A 14,713-nucleotide genomic window follows, 5' to 3' on the forward strand; every position below is an offset into this window, starting at 1 on the left:
CTAGCTTCCTTCCAGACTCTGCTCAAAGGCCTTCTATTAGCATCCCAGTTGTTTGTGCTGTCCGTCCCAATGATAACGTATTTATTTTGTACATTGATTGTCTTACCTGTGATGTTATTCTGGGGTAAATAGAAACTCTCTTCTGGGTAATTATCAGATTGACCAATTAATCAATCAACAAGCATTTATTAAGAATTTACTATGTCCCAAAGGCTGTGCTGAGTGATGGGGATATAAAGATAAAGGCAACAGAGCCTGTCCTCAAGGAGCTTACATTCTAACAGCGAAGATCACGTAGGCATTCAATAGCGTGATGCAGCTGGCTGAACCAAGAGTGGTTGTTACATTTTCAATGTGAGCATTTACACCTTGGAAATCCTCAGATGCTACAAATCAGGGCTTGATTTATTATTTTGTGTGACAAAGAAAATGTAAACAATAAAAATAAAAATTGTGTCATATATACATTTTTTTCCTCTAGAGAGCTGGTTGTTAAACTTTTATCAGCTCACACTCCAGTGTACATATAGAAATATATTCATAATACAGATAAGGTGCAGCCAGGAGGAATCAAGAAAGGTTTCACGTTGAAAGGAACACTTAGTCTTGAAGGAAACTAGAGATTCTCAGATTTGGAAGTGAAGAGGAAGCCCATTTGAAATCTTGGAGACAACTGATGCAGAGACGTGGGGGGAGGAAACAGGAGATGGAGAGCCATATGGGCAGGCTAGCAAGTGAATCCGTATAACTGGGTCACAGAGTGTAAGGAGGGAAGTCATGTGTAGGAAGACCAGAAAGGTACATACTTGGTATGTAAGAGAGAAGACAGATCTTTGTTACCCTCCAGTTTACTGGGTGTAACAGGCAGGGTACCTCCTAGCTCTATATATATGAATTTAAGAACTGAAGGGGTCCAGACTTCTCCATTTTGATGACCTCTTTTGCAAGCCCCCTCAAGACTATTGTGCATATCATTAAGGTAACATCAGCAGGCTTCTTTCTCCTCAAAAAAGGAAAGGTGCCAGCAAATCCAGCTTAATAATCAACCAATCCTGTTTAATAATCACACGGAAGCAATCTTTGGTTTCTAAGGTCTGACTTGAGCTACTCATTGAATAACATAATGCAAGCACTGGCTCCCAGCCATAAGTCAGAGAACCCTAGTTAAGGTAACAGTCTAGCTAATTCTTTTTATTACGATATGATCTTTGAAATGGTTTTTTAATTATTATTTCAAATTACCTGCAGATGTTCATCCAATCATGTCAATCCATTAACTGAGTCTGCCTAAGCCTCACTTTCTTGGCTAAAGAACTGGCTCCTCAAGCAGTGATGATGGATCATTACATGAGAGACTCCTTTAATTAGGTGTTCTCAGTACACCGCTTTTCTTTTTGCTCCCCTCCCTTCTCTCCTGCCCCCAGTTAAAATCATTAAAAATCCAGACAACGAGACTGTCTCCTCCACGCTATTTAATAACTACACCCCACAGCTCCTCTCTTTCCAGGTTGGAGGGCGTTGGTGTTTCCACCCAGAGGAGATTTTCCCTGTTCCTTGCTTTGGAAGCCCCAGTTAGTGGCTTCCAATCTCAGTTTAGACAAGCCCACTCCGAGGCAGCTAAGGTGAGGGCTGCCATCAGGTAATGGAGGTAATTTGAGGCATGCAGACAGACTGCCCTGCCCCCTGTGACTTCCCACTAGCCTGACAACCCACCCAGAATTTCCACATTACTGACTGGTTAAAGCAAGGAAGGACCTTGTTAAAATCGAAGCCCTTTTGAACTTTGTGTGGAGAAGAAAGACACCATTGATCTTTTACAAGGGTCGAGAGCTGCCCATAAAGGGAGCTGGCGCAGCTGTTTCAGCTGGATGTCTTTTGGGTTTGGTTATCTTTTGCTTTTTTAAGGAAAGAAGGAAACAACCAGGGGTATTGTGAGGTTCAAAGGAGATAACGAATGTAAAGAACTTTGCAAACCTTAAAGGACTATATAGATGTTAGTTATCATTATTTATTGCTGTTGCCATTAGTATCACTCACCAGGTCTGCAGTCTGGTGATGACTTCATTTCCTGAGTTTCTACAGAACTTCTGTTGAGCTCACACAATGTTTAAACAGCATCATAGGAGTATGGTAGTAAATGTTTAACAACCAGGCTCTCTAGGGAAGGGGTGCGGTAGTGGTAAAATGCTTGCACACACACTTTTAAGGTTAATGTTAAAATTTGTTTTAATCTATCCACTGCAGCTGATGGACCTGGAGTTAGAAGACTTGAGTTTAAAATCAGCTTCAGAAATGTACTAGCTGCATGACTGTGGGCAAGTCACTTAACTTCTGCTTAGTTCATTTTCCTCAACTATAAAATAGGGTTAATAACAGCACCTACCTCTCAGGGTTGTTGTGAGGGTCAAATAACTGCTATTAGTAAAGCTCTTGGTACAGTTCCTAGCACATGGTAGGTATTATATAAATCCTTCTCTTTCCTTTCTTTCCTGTTAGAGAGAGATTGGCTTCTGAAGCAGTGAGAGGTTTTAGATCATTTAGAATAGCAGCGTCAAATAGATAGGAAGATACTAATCTATACATAAGGATCCCTACTAGCTACATGTCAGCTTAGAAAATCAGATATTAATATTATCAGTGCTCTGTTGTATTTTTATTAATTTATTTAATTTTCATTTATATTTATTATGAATCATTTATATTTATATATTATATTTATTATTAATTATTTATTTTTATTAATGTAAATTTTTCTCAATTACATTTTAATCTGGTTTTGACCACACAGAGTATTGCATGCTGTGGGCTGCCTCCCAGATGCAAGTTTGACACCTCTGATTTAGAGCACTGCACAATTTCCCACATGCAGATGTGTGGAGTTGCCAGGAGAAGAAAAGGCAAACAGGTAAAATATAAGGATTGCCAGCTGGTTAAAAAGTCAGGGTGGAAGGATATTAATTGACTCATCCCAGGCCCCACAAACAATCAGTAAATTGTGAGGGAGGGCAAAGTCGAGGAGGATGAAATACATCTTAGGTCTCCTTATTCCTAGAATAGTCCCCGTTCTGCTTCATCACAATGTCAAATTGGAGACAATGGCAAGAAATCTGAGTGGAAATGTCCCACAGGCTACTGAGGACATGAGACTGAAGTATGGATAAGAGGGCAACTCTAGGGATAAGTCATCTAACATAAAAGTATGAAGATGGACAAAGCATGAATCAAACAATTTTGTGGGAAAACAATGAAGTCTTCCTTTAAGATTAGGACTTGATTTGAAGAATGCTAAAATTTTTGGCACCTTGTTTTGGTCCAAGGATGAAGTATGTTTACATATTTGACACCTCTTATTTAGGTGTCAAAATCTCTGATCTTAATCTTTCTGATGGAAAGTTCTCTCATGATTACAATGGGTGCCAAGTGGGTGTTGAAGGCTATTTTGCAGTTGTCCTGTGGTTTAGTGGAGGGGGCTGGGACTGAGCAATGAAGCTGTTTGACCTGGAAAATTGTTATTCCCCTGGTGTCTAGCTCATGGAGTCCTCCACCATGGCAGAAAATCCAAGCCAATCCATGCAGAAATGCTCACTGAATGTAATTATGGGAGAGGGTCAAGGGTCTTCACCCTGAAGTCATCCTGCCAAAGAAAGGTGTTCAGTCATGCCTGCTGGCATGAGATTTGTACTGAAAATTCACTTTTATCCCCCACTTCCTCCTTCATGGTTCTTTTGAGCCACAATCCAGGCTTTTAGAATCTGCTCTGAAAATCTAAATCCCATTTCCTGTCATCCAATTCCTCTACTTCACAATTTGCCCCAGGACTCCACTTAAAAAACAAACAATCCATCCATGTCTTTTGTATTTATATCAGGATTATTTTTTAGGGGAAATCCCACCTATACTCCTTCAGTTTAGATCTTCTCTTGGACAAACAAAACACAACAAAAACAGTTAAGCAAAAATATCTGACATACTGAAAAGTGACAATGTAAACCACATTCTGTCCCTTTTATCTCTCTGCCTTGAGAAAAGATAGGTGCTTCCTCATCTGATCCCAAGGACCTTCACTGGTTATCAGATTACCTCGAATTCCACTTTTTTAAAGTGCCCTATTCATTTACACTATTGTGGTTATTATGGTCGTATTTTTGGTCGTATTTATTTCATTCTATATCAGTTCATATAAATCTTCCAATGTTTCTTTGAATTCTTACATCCATCACTTTTTACTTCACAATGATAATATGTTAGAATAAAATATAATTTTTAAAGACAACTATTTCATGGTACTTTTTCAGATTTGTTCTATATGACTCCAGTTATGGCAATTACTAACAATTACCTAGTTTTAAATTTTAAACTACTCCTTTTTTATTACTTACATATGGAGTAATGCTTTATTGTTCTTGCTAAGGTGTTTTCAGTCCTGTTCAAGTCTTCATGACCCCATTTGGGGTTTTCTTGATAAAGTTATTGGAGTCGTTTACCATTTCCTTCTCCAGTTTTGCAGATGAGAAAACTGAGGCAAACAGGGTTAAGTGACTTGACCAAGATCATATAGCTAGTAAGTGTCAGAGGCTGGATTTCAACTCAGGTCTTCCTGACTTCAGACCCAGGGCTCTATTCTCTGTGCCACCTAGATTATTTTTAGAGTTTGTGAAAATTCACATATCAAACTGGATGTTTTATTATATAACTCTAGAATCTGGGGGGCACCTCCTCCACCTACCTCCATATGCCTACTTGCAGATGCCCCAGATAAACTGTTCCTCATAACTCTCCTGATATATTTACTTTAAACAGAGGACAAAGTCAGTTCAAAGAAAAATCATTTAATGAAATGACAAGAAAAATAGCCATAAAATATTTCTCCCAAAACACCCCAGGCATGGTCACCCACAAATGCACATGGCATTAGTGGGGAAAGCTGGCACATGTAGGGAACATATGTAGAGAAGCACACACACAGGGACCATGAGCCTAGAAACATGTGGAGAAGGACTGTACGTTAATTAATGCAGTTAGAGCCTGTGTGGGAAAGGATAGAAGTATAGGCGACAGGGGACACCTGTAGAAAGGCAGCTCATGACTGAGACTGAGAGCTGCTAATGATTTCTATGGACATTGTTGAGCTGTTCCAGCTGAGTGAGCTCTGCTCTAGTATCCCTTCCCCCTCCCCCCCAGGGACAACTGCACTGGCTGCTGTTTGCTGGACTTTGCCAGATGCTTCCAGGCACAGCCCCAGTGGATGTGTGGTTGTTGAACTTCTCTGTTTCCAATTTCTGGTTTTACCTGGGTTATTGACTATAGTACTAGCTTTTTCTTTTGAGAACAGTGAGCTCTCACGGGGTGGGGGGGGTGCTGTTAAACATTTAATAACTGACTCTCCAAGAAGAAAAAAAATGTAGGGCATACTTGTAAATTTAATTTGCATTGTTAACATTTTCTGCATCACTTTCTTCAGTCTAGGCAATTAACAAAACAATAAATTAAGCCCTGATTTGTAATGTTTGCTGAAAATTTAACAATCTGGAGAGCTGGTCTAAACTGGCTCCAGCACAGCACTGCTTTAGCAACATTATTTTAGTTCAGATTTCATAGGTAGATAAATAAAGACAGATGGATGGATGGATGGATAGATGGATGGATGGATGGATGGATGGATGGATGGATGGATGGATCAATTGATCCTGGATGAGGAAACTCACTCCCTCAAAGCAAATTAGTACTTTCTCTTCAACTCAGTGTGAGAGAGTAGCCTAGTAACGAGAGGTTTGCCCATGCCATTTATCCAATTAGTGTCAAAGGTGGAAGTCTTTCTGATTTGGAGGAGAGTTCTATTACACTACACTATCTTTCTGTGTGTTTGTGTGTGTGTGTGTGTGAATTTTCTTTATTTTTTTAATTGAAATTTTATTTATATGGTTTGTTTTATCATTATAAATATTTGCAGATGGCCCATATTTCATGAAAGGTCTCTTGTAATAAAGTAAAAGGATCACTAGGTGGCATTATGGATAGCCATGCCTGGAGTCAGGAAAGTTCATTTTCCTGAGTTCAAATCCAGCCTCAGACACTTACAAGCTGTGTGACCTTTGGGCAAGTCACTTAACCATGTTTGCCTCAGTTTTCTCATCTGTAAAATGAGCTAAAGAAGAAAATGGCAAACCACTTCAGTATCTCTGCCCAGAAAACCCCAGAGGGATCATGAAGTGTTGTATATAACTGAAAACAACTCAACAACAATAACTAAGTCACAAGCCAAACCAATGATATAGTGACCTTATCCAAAATTGAATGCAACATTGAACATTTGTAGTACCCCATCAACCTCTATAATAATATTATTTTGTTAATAATATTTACTTAATTGTTATAATTATTTAATAATAATTGACATTATTATTATTAAAGCCAACATTTGTTTAGTTTATTATGTGCCAGGTACTTGAGCTAAGTGCTTTACAGTTGTTATCTCATTTGATCCTCACAACAAACCTGGAAGGTAGGAGATATTATCACCCATATTTTACATAATTTTAATTGTTTTTTAATTAACAAGTTTATATTCTCTCTCCCACCCCCTTTTAAAAAAGAGAAACTAATAAAGAAATTAATCATAACAAGTATGGATACTAAAACATTAAGCAGATATAGTAAGAGAATATTCATTCCCTTACTCTCTTGGTGGGCTTGTAGTGTCCCTGAGGCAAAACCTGAAGGAAGAACTGATTGAAAACTCTCCTAGAGACACTTAGATACTCTGGATTGATAGATTTAGTGACAGTCTATTTAACTCTGTAGGATTTATCTCAGTAGGATATCCATGGTGGCTTTGCTTTATCTCAAGGCCTTAATTTCCTCCGGAGGAAAAATATTCCAGTTACCTTCTAACTAATGGGGTGATCTCCTCATTGGCCACTGACTTCCTGTTGTAGTCATACCAGTATTAGGGTCCCAGTGCTAAAGACACAGCCATGCTTAGAGAATAGGAAAGCTCAGATGATGTCAAGGATTAGTTGTAGCTGATATGGCCACCAAAAAACCCTTTGGTTTTTCTTAGTACCCCAGACCTCAAATGCACAGCCTGTGCTAGAACATAAAAATTCTCAGAGATACACACAAAACAGGGAAACCCTCTCTTCCCTTTTTCCTTGCAGCTGATCTGTGAAGTCAGCAAGGAGCCTCTGTCTGCCATGTTCCTTGGGATGGCATCAGCCATTACCAGGCTCTGAGGATGCCTGTAAGCAGCAGACAAAAGCAAAGAGAGTCCCTTTTGAGGCCAAAATTCTAGGCTAGCCCAAATGGTAGTGGCGTAGCTGCATGTGTGTGTAGGATGTCATTGTTAATGCTGTTTGTCCTTCATTCTCCAAGAGGACCGTAGCATCAGGAAGATGATGTGCAAGTGATTTAAGCAAGGGAGAGTTGTGCAGGATTACCAGCCTTAGTTTCTTCTCCAGAGCCATCTGGGTCCAGGGGTAATATATAGATCGGGTGACTGAAGATGGCGTTTGCATGTGTGGGTAAGGAAAAGGGGGAGAGAGAATCATATGAGATGTTCATGGCAAAATAATGTGGTATTGCCATCTCATTAGTGTGTTTCCTCTCATCTGCTCCAGCTGTTGGAGTGTTTCTATTTGAAAAGCTTTTAATTCATTTATATATAATCTTTTAGCCTCTAAGAGCCTACATCAGGTGAAAGACTTTGGTACATAATCAAGACCATAGATTCCTAAAGTGGTTGATACTGCCCCTGGGTGGATATTGAAATGATCCAGAGGGGTGGTAGTAGCATCAGGTGCAATTAGGGGGCATTGAATAAAAATAAGGGGGAGGTGGAAGCATAAGGAAAGAAAACATAAGAAATTTTTGAAAAAAACATTTGTAAAGTTTCATGTGTTGTGTAAGAGAGTTAAAAGTCATAGTGAATGCATTATTTTTCAAATAAACACAAAATGAAAATTTTACATACATACATATATACATACATATACACATATCTATCTCTCTATCTCTATCTCCATCTATATCTATATCTATATATATGTATATATCTCTATGTAGATATATAGATATATAAGTGGTCAAGTCCACATATAAGTCTTAACAAATAAGACAATTGTTGTACATTGTCAGGAAGTCTAGCACTCATCAGCAGTAATATGTGCGTGTAATGACTTGTTTATATTTTGAAACTTCAATGAAGAAAAAACTCCACACATTTATATTAAATTATTAAATTTAAGATGTGTTATTTTTTTAAAAATATATTTCATATTTTTTTGAAATGATGCAAATTTCAAAAAAATACTGTTAAAGGGTTAAAGAAAGTAGATCTCCATGGGGGTACTGAGTAATTTTTTTCTAAGGGGGCAGTAGGTCAAATAAGTTTGGGAACCTCTGATCAAAATGATAGACTTATTAGGGAGTATATTGGATGGTGGGAGAACTTTGGTGAGCATATCACATCATTGGACTGGAGAGGAAAAAAAAGAGGCCACAGTTATTTTCCAGCTTTGCCCTCCAAAGGACCAAATTTTATAAATTTGTCAGTGACATTTTGAAAAGAGCCACACATGATCCAAGGCAATTGCTCTTTTCCTAAAAACTCCAAGCCAGTAATTAGACCTTACCTAATCTCTGGTGGTGTCCTGAGTCATTCATTTCCTGATAATGTTACCAAATTCCATTCCCTACCCCTTATGGAGCCATTATTATTTGTTTTCTTTGGGGCATAGCAGGAAAGATTTGAAAAGATTCTGGTTTAATGATTCCCTTTCCCTACCCAGTAGAACCTGGTAGATTGGATAGCATATTCAGAATGAATGAGGAAGGAAAACTATCCATTCACACATGGTTTTCTCCCTTGCTTTTTAAGGTGCTTTTTTTTCTTAACTCCAATGTCAGACATACACATGATATCCAAGAATTAAAAGACACCAATTTCTGGTTCTAGTTTTCATTTTCCTGGCTGACTTAGATGCTCTTTGAGGCATATAATAATGGTACCCCACATTTATGTAGCTCTTTAAGGTTTGCAAAGACACAGTGCCTCATTTAATCCTTACCACCATTCAGCAATCAGTATCCCCATTTTAAAGGTGAGGAAATTTAGCCTGAGAGAAGTAAAGTGACTTGTGCAGGACCACATAGCTAGTAAGTGTCTAAGACAATATTGAAACCTATGTCTTCCTGATTCCTAGTTATGAATGGTATCCAAAACAATGTCACCTCACATACCCCAAAGAAATCAAAGAAATAGGTAAAGAATTCATGTTAAAAAAACAAAACAAAAGCAGTTCTTTTTGTATTAGCAAGAAACTTAAAAGAATACCTATATATTGGGAAATGGCTAAATATAGCATTATAATATAATGGAAACAAAACATGATAATGTAATGTGATGGATTATTACTGTTCTATAAGAAATGATGAAAGGGATGGTTTCATGCAAACCTCAGAAGATTTGTATAAATTCTTGCAAAGGGAAGTGAGAAAAATGAGGAGAATGATTTATGCAATAACAACATTATAAATAAAAACAACTTTGAAAGACTTGAAGACTCTCATCAATTCAGTGACCTGCCACCATCCAGAGAACACCAATCTCTTTATAGAGAGGTGATGAACTTGGGCTGCAGAACAACATACATTTTCAAATAGCCAATGTGAGCTTCTGTTTTGTTTGACTATGCATATTTGGGCTTAGTTTTTCTTTCTTTTTCCCCGGTGGAGGTCAATGATAGGGTGATGGGAAATAGAGGAGTAGGGGGAAAAAGAATTTTTAAAAAGAGGGTCTTTGAGACATCTTTCTTAAAAATGCAGAGAAGAGAGCAGAAGAAAAACACCAAAGAAGCACAAATAATAACTTTGGACATTCTAGGCTGAACAAATTTAAAAGAAAAACAAGCTATCCATAATAGAGTTCTGCTCTGTGTTCATGTACAATTTTCCTTTTCTGTTCTGTTATGTGGCACAATGGCTAGAGTGCTAGGCTTGGAGTCAAGAAGACCTGAGTTCAAATCTGGCCTCAGACACTTATTAGCTGCGTAATTCAGGCAAGTCACATCACCCTGTTTGCCTCAGTTTCCTCATCTGTCAAATGAGCTGGAAAAGGAAAAGGCAAACCACTCCAGTATTTTTTCAAGAAAACCCCAAATGGGGTCACAAAGAGTTGGACACAACTGAAATGACCGAACAACAAAAATGTATATGGAAGTGCTGATTTTATTTGGTGTTTGTTCCATTGAGTAGAAATATATTTAATAATTTAAAGTATCTAGCACATTGCCTTGAATACAGTGAGTGCTGAATAAATATTTGGACTGGATTAAATCAAAGAGTAGAACGTCTTGGTGACATTTTGGCTTCTCTGCCTACCGCCCTATATGGTACTGGGACTTCCTTTCATTTCTAAAGCTAGGTTACCCAGGACATAGGAAAGACATAACTAGGAACATGTAGTAGGCGTAATTTTTACAGGGATTGTCATTTTCCCCACTCTTCATGCCTTGCACCTAGTACAGTGGCTTGCTTAATACAAATGCTTAATAAATGTTTACATTGCAATCAGTTGTTGTGGATGCAAAGAACCAGTGGTCACAGTCCTAAAATATATAATTTTCAATGAATAACATAACCCTTTGGAGTATTCAATCAGGCAATCAACAATTATTGTTAAGTCCTACTATGTGTCGTGCCATGCTATACACTAAGACTATAAATACAAAGAATGAAACAATCCCTAATGTCAAGTTAAGGAGTAGGAGCTATAAACTCTGATTTTCCAATAAATTCCTTCTAAACCTTAAGTAAGACCTTACCTTTCTGACTACACGACAAATCTGATGGAGCCAACAGCCTGTTAAAGCAAAGACAGCTTCTAATTTAAATGTGGATATTAAAATGCCTCTGGGCTTATTCTGAGCCTCATTTCAAAAAGACCTCAGAAAAATTTAAAAGTGACCTCTCTTGGTATTCCAGAAGTGATAGAATCCCAGAGGTAAAAACTCAAAGTCACTGACTAGTCATTATATTCTACCTTAATTCTGGTTCCATAATCATAAAATCAAGATTCAATTCAATCATATATGAACTTCTTAAGCATGAACGTCAACCAACAACATTGTAGCAATGAAAGAAGAGAGGGTGCTATGAGGAACAGAAGAAAAATTAACTGGGTTCTAATCCCAGATTTTCAAAAACCATGTGCAGATTTTAGCTGTACAGCTATGTAAAAGCAAGGACCCTGACATACATAGGGGGGCCTACTATCACAGATTCTTTGAACTGCTTTTCTAAAAGGAAAGACAGCTTTTGTGGGGTTAGGAATCTTCTTTAATCAAGCACATATATCATTCACCAATAGAGAAAAATACAAGAAGAGAAATAAAGACCGACAGACAGGCTTCCATCTGTCTGACTATAAGCAATATGTAGATCACAGATCAACAGAGAGGCCCAATTGTCTGACCATACTTACTAGAGAGGGAAGCACCAACATCCAGGTTTTCAAAGCCAGAGGGCTGCTATGCAGCTTCCCAGAATCTCATCTGGCACACAAACCTTCTTCGAAAAACTAAGCCCCTAAGTAAAAACTCATCTCAGAGTACTTATATATTTTTTAGAGCCAGAGGGCATCACAATCCTTGAAAACCAGTGCCTCATTAACAAAAGGTATGGACCTTCCTACAAATCTTTCAAGACCCATTAATGGGTGAGGAAGATCTTCTTTCATCACATTACTCAATGAGAGGTATTTGATTATACTAAAGCAAAAACAACAAAAGATTCTACTTTGCTTGCCATTACAAGCTATGACTCTAACTGCAATGAACATTTGGGAGCCCTATCCCATTTGGGAACACCTGGGTCTAGCTGGAAATCCCCCTACCCTACCAACCTTTTTTTTTTTTTTAATGTTCCCATTAACTGCTTGAGGTACTCCATCATCAATCCTCTTGAATAGCTGTAGGTCATTAAATTGACCAGAGTCCTCCTGTCTTTCAGAGTTTTTATTTGTAAAGTTACTGTGTTCATTTTTCTCCTGGTTCTGCTCACTTTATTTTGTATCATTTTATATGTCTTCCAAAGTTTGGGATCCTCTCTCTAAGTCATTTACAATGGAGTGCCAATGTTCCATCACATTCCTATAGCATGCTTTGTTTGGCAGCTTCCCAACAGATGGATACCCCCTCAAGTTTCCAGTTCTTTTCTACTACAAAAAAAGGAGCTATTAGTACATGTGACTTCTTTTACCTCTTTCTTTTGTCTCTTTGTGATATAGACCAAATAGAGGAATAGGTGAATCTCAAAGGTCATGTATGGGTTAGTGACTTTTGGAGCACAATTGTATCATAGAGTCCAGCTTGGCTAAATATCTATCTTCATGACACGAGGTCATAGCTTCCCCATCTAGCATCTTCAGCGGGATCTATGCCATTTGATAAGGGAATTATTTTGCATTTCTGACCCAACATTCCTCTGTGTCTATACATTTTACTGTGACTATCTCATTTTCTATGAAGTCACACAACTCACAGGGCTCTTTCATTAGGTGCTATGGAGGAACAAGCATCCATCATCCTCTCTGGGCTCATCTTTCCTGTTCTTCTTATGCTGTCGAGGAATTGTCACCTCCAGCAGCTTCTAATTCACAGCCTGTCTCTGCAGTTCCCTGAATTGATCTGCCTGAGCTTTGTACTTGATCCTATCAGTCTGAATGAGAGAAGGTTCCTGAGAATGAATATGTTGCCACCTCTTATCTCTCTCTTCAAATAGAAATTAGTTCTGTTATAAAATCATTGGGTGACATATAATTTGTCCCGGTTGTCATCTGGTAGATAGTTGTACTTTAAGAGGATGCCTTGAATATGGTTGCAATCATGCTGAAATTTTCCTATTTCCCAAAGCAGTGGACAAAGAAAGGCATCTGAAAATATTGTGGATGACTGAAAGACTTTGCATTAGAACTGACTGCTCAGCTCAGCACTGCTGTGATCCTAAGGTCTGTAATTTACCTCCATGGTCAGAAAACAGTAATAATTGCTGATTGTTTCTGTCCTACTTTTGTAGTCAGGATTTCTTCATCTGGTGTAGTTTTGTTTCATACTGGCTAAATTGAATTCTGCCTTGTTTCAAATGGCCACATATTTTGCTAAGGAAATTTTCCTCTTACATCAAGGTGCTGAAAGTGAATCTGGGCTGAATTAGAGTTCTGCTGTTAATGGTCTCTTCCCTGCTTCTGCCCTAAGCTTCAAAGAATTTTTAGACTATAACAGAGATTTGCATCCCATGCAGAATGTTTATGACTTTTAAAGTTGAATATGCAGGATAATGCAGGGTAAGTATCACATTAATACAATAATTAATCTAATAATTGTTGTTTAGTTATTTCTGTCCTGTCCAACTCTTCATGACCCTATTTAGGGTTTTCTTGGCAAAGATACCAGTTTGCCATTTCCTTCTTCAGCCCATTTTACAGATGAGGAAACTGAGGCAAATAGGGTTAAAGGACTTGCCCAAGGTCAGACAGCTATTAAGAATCTGAGGCCAGATTTGAACTCAGGTGTTCCTGACTTCAGAGCCAGCATTCTATCCACTGAGCTACAGCTGCTTTCCATTGGCTTTCTTCTGTTGAACAAATGCAGTTTAAATTCAGATTAGCATTCAAGGTCCAATTCAATCTCATAGGAACATAACTTTCTGGTCTTACTTCACACTGGATTTATGTTCTGATTTGGGGTACTCACTATCCTTTTCTGTTCTGCTTTCTCTTCGTGCCTGAAGTGCCTTCTTACACCCTTCACCACAACCTCTCTGGCCAAGAAAAGACATGCCTGCCCTCTCAAACCCAGTTCAGATGCCCCCTCTTCTATGAAGATGTACCTGATTTCCCTTGTTGGTAAGGATCTTTCTCCCCTTAGACGTCACATAACACATTGTACCACTCTTATGAGCTAATATATTTGTATTATTTTATGGCATAGGTGTCATTCCCTACTCCCTCATCAATCAGACTCTAAGCTTAGGTCTAGAGGCCTCTAAGGTCCTTTTTTTCTCTAGTTCTATGATCAGAGTCATTTCCCAATGTCTCCTTTCCCCTATACCTAATACTTGCCCTCATAACAAATAAATATATATTGAAATAAATCAAACTAACCCATTGGCCAGCATTCCATCCCTAAACAATACTTCTCTCCCAATGGAACAGATGCATATTACATTTCAGGTTTCCCCCAGTACGTAGCACAGTAAGTGCCTGCTAAACATTTGTTGTTATTATGCTAATCTCATCTTTAAACATTTGCTTGAAGCCTTCTACTCTTTCCAAGCTGGAATCTTTCCAAACAGACAGAGAGAACAGTATATTTGTCATTCTGTTTATTCAAGGTATTCTTCCACTCACTTACCTTGCATAGCTGGCATTCTAGTTAGGAGCAGAAAATGAATGATGATGACTCCAACACTAAGATCTCTGCCTTTGTCATCTTCACTCCTCGAAGCCTTGGAGACCCTCAAAGAATAGCCAACATCAAGGGGATGTCCTTTGTAAGTCAATGAACTAAAGGGAACTAACTGGTAATGGACAACTTTTAGATAAAGGCAACACCCACCTTTACCAAGGCCCACACTACATCCAAATCCAGTTCAGCAAGAGTAGCCAATTTCATTTCTAATCTGCTAGCCCCAGTGGCCAGAGTCTCCAGATGTAAGA

This window comes from Notamacropus eugenii, chromosome 2, assembly GCF_028372415.1.
Source record: "Notamacropus eugenii isolate mMacEug1 chromosome 2, mMacEug1.pri_v2, whole genome shotgun sequence".
NCBI lineage: Eukaryota > Metazoa > Chordata > Mammalia > Diprotodontia > Macropodidae > Notamacropus > Notamacropus eugenii.